A 6,836-nucleotide genomic window follows, 5' to 3' on the forward strand; every position below is an offset into this window, starting at 1 on the left:
AATTTCCATGAGATTTGGCATTTTAAAAGAGGAAAAATAATTCAGATGCCTTATCTGATAAGACTGGGTACTGATGACTCATTTCCAAACAAAATAACGTGTAAGACTTTTGTTCCACAAACTTTTATTTCAGGAAATCTGACGCAATGTCTTGAATTATTTTTTTGTTATGTTTTAGTTGATGTTGGAAAATGTTGAAAAAATAAATTCCTTATCCATGACCATTTCCATTCTGGAAAAAGCCTGCAAAGACCTTTTATGAAATCTTTTACCTGTCTCTTCTTAATAATCAAAATGTTTTACCATTCTTCAGAAGCACTGTCCCATCATCAAAAATGTCCAGGTTCTCTACAGTGAACAGTCTCCTCTAAGTCATGACCTGACACAGGTTGGGATCAAACTACTGTTTGATGCTTCCAATCAGAGACTTAAGGTGATTGAAGTATATTATTTGACTAAAGTAAAGTTGAAATATTGTGAAATACATTTTAACTCTCAGGTCATAGCTCCCAGCATGGAGCAGATTGATCAGTCTTTCGATACAACTCGTCCTGGAGTGTAAAACTCCACTGAGCAACTCTTCCACTTCAGCTTCAGAGGACTGTCTTCCTCTTTTCAGTTAGACTCACAGACGGAGGCACCCAAGTATGAGCCCAATTTGGCCCATGGTCTGGCTTCTCTCCAGATACCCTACAGAGCAACTGTGAAATGAATGAACATCTACAGTGGAAACAGCCTACAGGATACCAAGGCTTCCGTGATGACCCTGAGCTGTTTCCTGGACACTGTGTATGCTGAGAGAGTAGATGTTCTTTGAGATGGAACTGGACCCTCAGGTTTATGACTTCACCTACTTTTTGCAGGTTGTGGACCTGGCCTGTCAGCATATGCCAAGATGTGGGTATTTGAACATTCAGTGTATCTTGGTGATTTCTGACAAGATGTTCTTAGGATGCTTGGTTCTCCACCCAAGGTCTTCTATAAGTCAAAAGACAAGATGAGCATTCATTCTCCTTCCCCTCTTAAATAAGTTCCATCCAAGTGCAAATGACTGCATTTTAAATGACTTCATTCTCAGAGTGGACACCCTCTTTGACTCAAAAAGAAGTTTGTCCTTCACACCAAGTACCCTGGGCATTATAATTTTAACATTTATCACTGTTGTGAGGTCAAGATCCCAACAGCCATAAAAAAAGAAAATGCAGATGGTCAGACAGAAACATGCACAACCTGTAGCAAGTGGGACAGCATCCAGGAGCTCCTGAGTCATTCTGTGGAGAAGCCTGTTGTCCTTCACAGGTCCTCCCCCCAAGACAATACCAACCCATTTGGCTCCACATTCTGATTTTGTCTTCAGCTTATGTTTTTGAGGTTATACAGAATAACCACATTGCCTCCGTGACCCTGGGTGGCCCCTCAAGGCCTGGTGCCCATCTGAAAACAGCAGAGCTCCCCTAGGGAAATCACCACCCATTTCTCATGTGGAACTGTGCATCACATCCCCCTGTGCTCAGGGGGTCTTCATGTGATACCTCTGGGTTTTTTTGGACACCTTGCCAGTGTTGAAGGGCTATTGTGATGTTCTGAGATGGAGCTCAGGCTGGGTGCTTTGCCATGGAGTGAGAGACCCAGCTATTCTTCTGTGTGTCTTTAGCCTGGCAGTGCCAACAGGGAACACAGACTGTACAAAGAAGCACAAACTCTGAGCTTTGATATCTGGACCCAGGAGCTTTCGACCAACACTTAAGGAGTCAGGGTTCTGTCTCTCCTATGGCACACACATTGGAAAACTTGGCTTAGGATACAGGCACCCGGGACAAAGATGTGGTCCTGCCTTTGGCCCAATATTGCCACATGACCTTTAAGGCAAGCAGGTAGCATGTCTAGAGTACTTGGTCGCAACTTTTGCATTACATCCATTTTAGTTACTTGAGCTGGCTGTTGCCAAGGTGGCTCAACTGCCCTTCCTGTTCTTTTTTTGCACGTGATCTCTGCCAGGCCCAGTAGGCACACCCAACTGGTTGAAACACAGCTTGCTTTCATCCAGGTACGTGCCCAGGCCTGGTTCCCACCCTTCTTAGAGCCAGCCTTCAACATTGCCTCTGCCTTGCAGTGTCCCAATCTGGCTGGCAGGGTTGCATGTTTCCATCCTATTTGCCTCTTTTATTTAATGCCAAGGTTTTAGCCAAAGATACCTTCCTCTTTTGTTGTTTTTCAGCATTCTGTTTTGCACTGTGGCCTAAGTAGCATGTCCTCTGCCTAGGCCTATTCATGGCTCAAGGCCTGTGGGGACTCAAGGAAAGCTGGGTTTCTCAGTTTCTTCATGGGTCTTGCTAAGGAAAGTAGGGTATGTGCTTTTAAAATATTAAGTTTTTGAAAAGAATTGAGAAGTGAAATGTGTAATTTTGTCCCCTTTTAATATTTTGGTCTAGCAACTTGTGATACATAGATGACAATTTTGTGAGTTTTCAAAGGTGTGTACAGATTTTTGTAAATATGACTCCTTTGTAATTAATTCATAAACAGCCTCATCCTGAATAATTTCATGATAAATATGCAGGGGACCTGCCCTAGGTTCCTATGTGATTCCTGGGCCAACATTCAAGTTTGCGTGGCACTCTTGTGACTCTGTGATTGGCTGGTGTCTTCCCATTTGGACTGTGCCCTGGCCAGACACACCCTCACACCCCTTCCTCCCCCTGCCCCCCAACACACACACACAAACAGCTCCACTACTGGGTCAGCCAGGACTGATCTCATCCTCCTGGAATGGGGGAATTTTCCTCATGTCCTGCCCACATCTCTTCTCCAATAAAAACATATGCCTTAAGCAAAGGCTCACCATGTGCTATTGCTGGGATATTTCTACTAAAGAAGTAAAATTTTAAAATGAGAAATTGTAGTTTGACCTCTCTCTGACCCTGTTAATTCTCAGTAGAATTCCTAACACATAGTTAAAGGAGTGTATGAAAGTAGCAGGCAGAAGGAAGAAGCCAAAAGCAGAGGCTCTGGCATTCTGACAAGCCAGAACAAGATTTTTTTTTTTTTTTCCATTTAAAAGAATTCTGAACTATCTTTGTTTGTCAAAATAAAGTAGAAATGTTTATATAAATACTAGAGGCCCAGTGCATGAAATTCATTCATGGGTAGGGTCCCTGGTGGCTGCTGGCTGCCCACCAGAGCCTCTCTTCCCCCAGGCTACTTGCTGCCACCACCATCCCAGGGTGGGACCAGCCGGCCCCATCCCCTGGTGGAACTCCTGTTTGAACTCCTGGTAGAACTCCAGGTTGAAGGGACAATTTGTATATTAGGCTTTTATTGTATAAGAACTTGACATTTTTAATAAATAGGGTACTTGTTTTTTAATTCTCAGAGTTCTTTATATTCTGAATTCTAGTTCCTTATCAGATATATAATTTTCGTACATACCTTTGGATTGTATTTGCACTGGATTGTATTTGCACTTTCTTAAAGCACTGAAGGTTTTTTATTTGGATCACGTCCAATTTATCTATTTTGTCTTTTGTTTTATGCATTTTTATTTCCATATCTAAGAAACCATTTCCTAATCCAAAATCATGAAGATTTATGCCTGTTTTCTTTTAGAGTTTTATTGTTTTAGCTCTAAAATGTAGATGTTTGATCCATTTTGCATGAAGTTTTATATGTGGTATGAGGTGGTTGTCCAGATTTATTCTTTCACATGGGGATAGTTAGTGTCCCAGCACCATTTATTTGTATGACTCAATTGATATGGTTTTATTTTATATCCAGTAATTGATATTACTGGATTCTCAATTCTATTGTATTTATCAGTTTGTCTATCTTCCTGACTATACTACACTCTAGATTAATGTAATTTTTTAGTAAGATTTGGAATTGGAAGTATGAGACTTTTAACTTTGTCTTACTTTTTCAGTATTGCTTTGGCTTTTTCAGGTCTGTTGCATTTCCATATATAAAGAATCAACTTGCTAATTTCTGTTAAAAGGGGCAGCTGGGATTTTCATGGGAATTGCTTTCACTTTGTAGCTGGGTTTAGGAAATACTACCATATTCAAAATATTAACGCTTCCTATTCATGAGCAAAGGATATCTTCCTAAGTATTTAACTTGTTTCAAAAATTTTTTGTAGCTTCTGGTGAATAAGCATAACTCTAATTTTGTTCAGTTTACTCCTAAACATTTTTACATTTTATGCTATAATAAATGGAATTTCTTTCTTAATTTATTTTGCATCCATTAATAGGATATAAAAAACAATTTTTATATTGATCTTATATCTTGCAACATCACTAAATTCATTTATTAACTCCAACAAGGTTTTTTGTTTTTGTTTTTTTTTTTTTTGTATTCAGATTCTTTAGGATTTTCTATATGGAAGATCATGTCATCTATAATGTTACTCTTTCCTTTCTAGTCTAGGTGCCTTTTCAGCCTAATTGCTCTGTCCGTAACCTCCAGTACAATGTTGACTAGAAATGGTGGGGCCAGATCTACTTGTCTTGTTCCTGATCTTAAGAAAAAAAAAAAACTTTCATCCTTTCATCTTTTGGTGTGATACTAGTTCTGGATTTTTTTTGTAAATGCCCTTCACCAAGTTTAGAAAATCCCCTTCAATTCCTACTTTGTTGAGTGTTTTTATTATAAAAGTGTCAAATTTTATAAAATGCTTTTCCTCATCTATTGAGATAATACTGTTTTGTATTTTATTCTGTTAATAGGATGTATTACATTGATTTTTATATGTTAAACAAACTTTATATTTCTGGGATAAATTTCATTTGGTCATGGTGTATAAGCTATTAAATTCATTTTGTTCTAGTATTTTGTTGAGGAATTTTGCATCTATTAATAAATGTATATGGGATATTGTTCTGTAGTTTTCAGTCCTCATTTTTGTGTATATCTTTGCAGAATCACTTTGGTTGACCATGCTCTTCTCATTGAAAAACTCCCTGGTTTCCTCCAATTTTGTTAGTCATTTTTTAAAAATAATTTCCTCTTCTTCTGACCTTTAAAAGATGAACTTTCTTAGGGTTTGACTCTAGTTTCTCTTTTCATATCATGTCCAATCTGTTCTAGGAAAGTCATACAATGTTTTATAAGGTCCTGCATCTGCCTGTAGCTACATCTTCAATTTTCTCCAGGCTCACCTTTCCCTGACCACAGTTTAGCCACACTGCCTTCTTTCAGTTCTTTAAAAATGTCAAGCTACTTTCTACACCAAGGAATTTTCACCTGTAGGGAGGCACACTCCACTCTACACACACACACACACACACACACACACACACACACACACATGTCATCGTAAGGCTCACTTAAAATTGTCACTTCTTCAGCAAAATCTCTTCTGATTTTTTCACACTGGGTGGAGTCTGTCTGTCACTGTCCTGTACATTTCCTGAAGAACTCATGTCCTAAATCTCAAGTCAATTGCTTATCTGTGCTTTTATGTATGCATTGTTTGTCTGCATCACACTATTAGATTCAATATGCAATGGTTTATGGTTGCTTTCTTCATAACTATGTCTCTATCAACCAAAAGAGGACTTAGAACATAACAGCCCCTGGCAAAAGATCTAATGATTAAACAAATGGAAGGGGAAAAAAAGAAGTAGGATAGAGTTGTTTTTCTGGTTGTGCTTGGGTTCCTCCCATTATTATGACCAATTCAAATTCTATTCAAATTCTTCCAGTTAAGGGGAAGAAGGTTCCTGCCTATTCTAGATGCTGAAGAAAAGTGAAAGGACAACTATCTCTAAAACAGGCAGGACTGAGATTTCTAATTCAGAGTCTTGGTGCCCAGAGAAAAAAAGACAAACAAAGCAAAAGTTGGCATATTGTTTTCTTCCTAAGTGGAGGAATTTACTGGCATTGAGCAAGTGAGGTGAAGAGGAAATCAAATATGACTTGGATTTAATAAGCAAATTAACTACTAATATGTGAAACTCCCCGGTTTCCTCCAATTTTGCTAGTCTTTTTCTTTTTAGTTTATATTATAATTTCCTCCACTTTTGACCCAGTTATTCATTCAAGAAACCTCTTTTTCTCCCTCACTTCCTGTTGTTTCCAAACAATGGCAAACACGATCCAATTATCCTCAAATATTTTTTAAATCTTTTCACTTCTATCTTTCTTGTGAACACCTTAATGTGTGCATAGATCAGGCAACAATCTGTAATGATGCTGTTGTGCTTGAGAAAGAATGTCAGTATCTGTGAGGAAGAACAGTACTGAAGCCAGGGGATGTCAGGAAACTGGCAAGAATCCTGCGGATTCACGTAGGCTCCTTCCAGAGGAACTCAAGAGCCAAAAGCATTTTTCTGTGGTAATCCCTATAACTTCTGTGCCTTTTCTTCTGTGCGCCTTTTGGATTTGGACTGCAAACTAATCTAAAATTTCTCTCCTGGGAGTATCTAGCCAATAGACTACCTCTAGGTGTGGGCATCTTTCCGACTTTACTCTTGTTAGGAACTAATCACTGGAGTCCTTTTGTTCTTCTCTGACCCTAAGTTCAGTTTTTCCCTTTCTCTTCTCCTGGCAGCTGGGTTAGACCTTGCCTCACTTATGCAGTGAAGATAGAATACTTTCAAGAGACTATTTCTTTGTCTTTGTTCACACAGTTCCTCTCATCTAGAAGATTCCTATCCTTCAATTAGTCTGCCTAGAAACCTCATTAAAAAAGTCAGAAGTCCAAGATTATATCTTCAAATAAGAATCTTTATTTTCTCCTAAGTGCAGAATTAGTTGCTTCTTCTTCCATATATTTATAGCATAATATAATTTGTATTATTTCATTTGTTGGATTCATTTGTTACTAATTAAGTCAG

At 38.5% G+C, this 6,836-nt stretch overlaps 1 pseudogene across 1 annotated transcript; it reads left to right on the forward strand.

Annotated features, from left to right (window-relative positions):
* The first annotated feature begins 298 nt into the window (after window positions 1–298).
* On the forward strand, window positions 299–1,458 carry LOC311615031 (phagosome assembly factor 1-like; annotated as a pseudogene). Its single transcript has one exon. The product of its transcript is annotated as a phagosome assembly factor 1-like (transcript).
* The last annotated feature ends 5,378 nt before the right edge of the window (window positions 1,459–6,836 follow it).

Source organism: Pipistrellus hanaki (assembly GCF_964339955.1).
Source record: "Pipistrellus hanaki genome assembly, chromosome: 2".
NCBI lineage: Eukaryota > Metazoa > Chordata > Mammalia > Chiroptera > Vespertilionidae > Pipistrellus > Pipistrellus hanaki.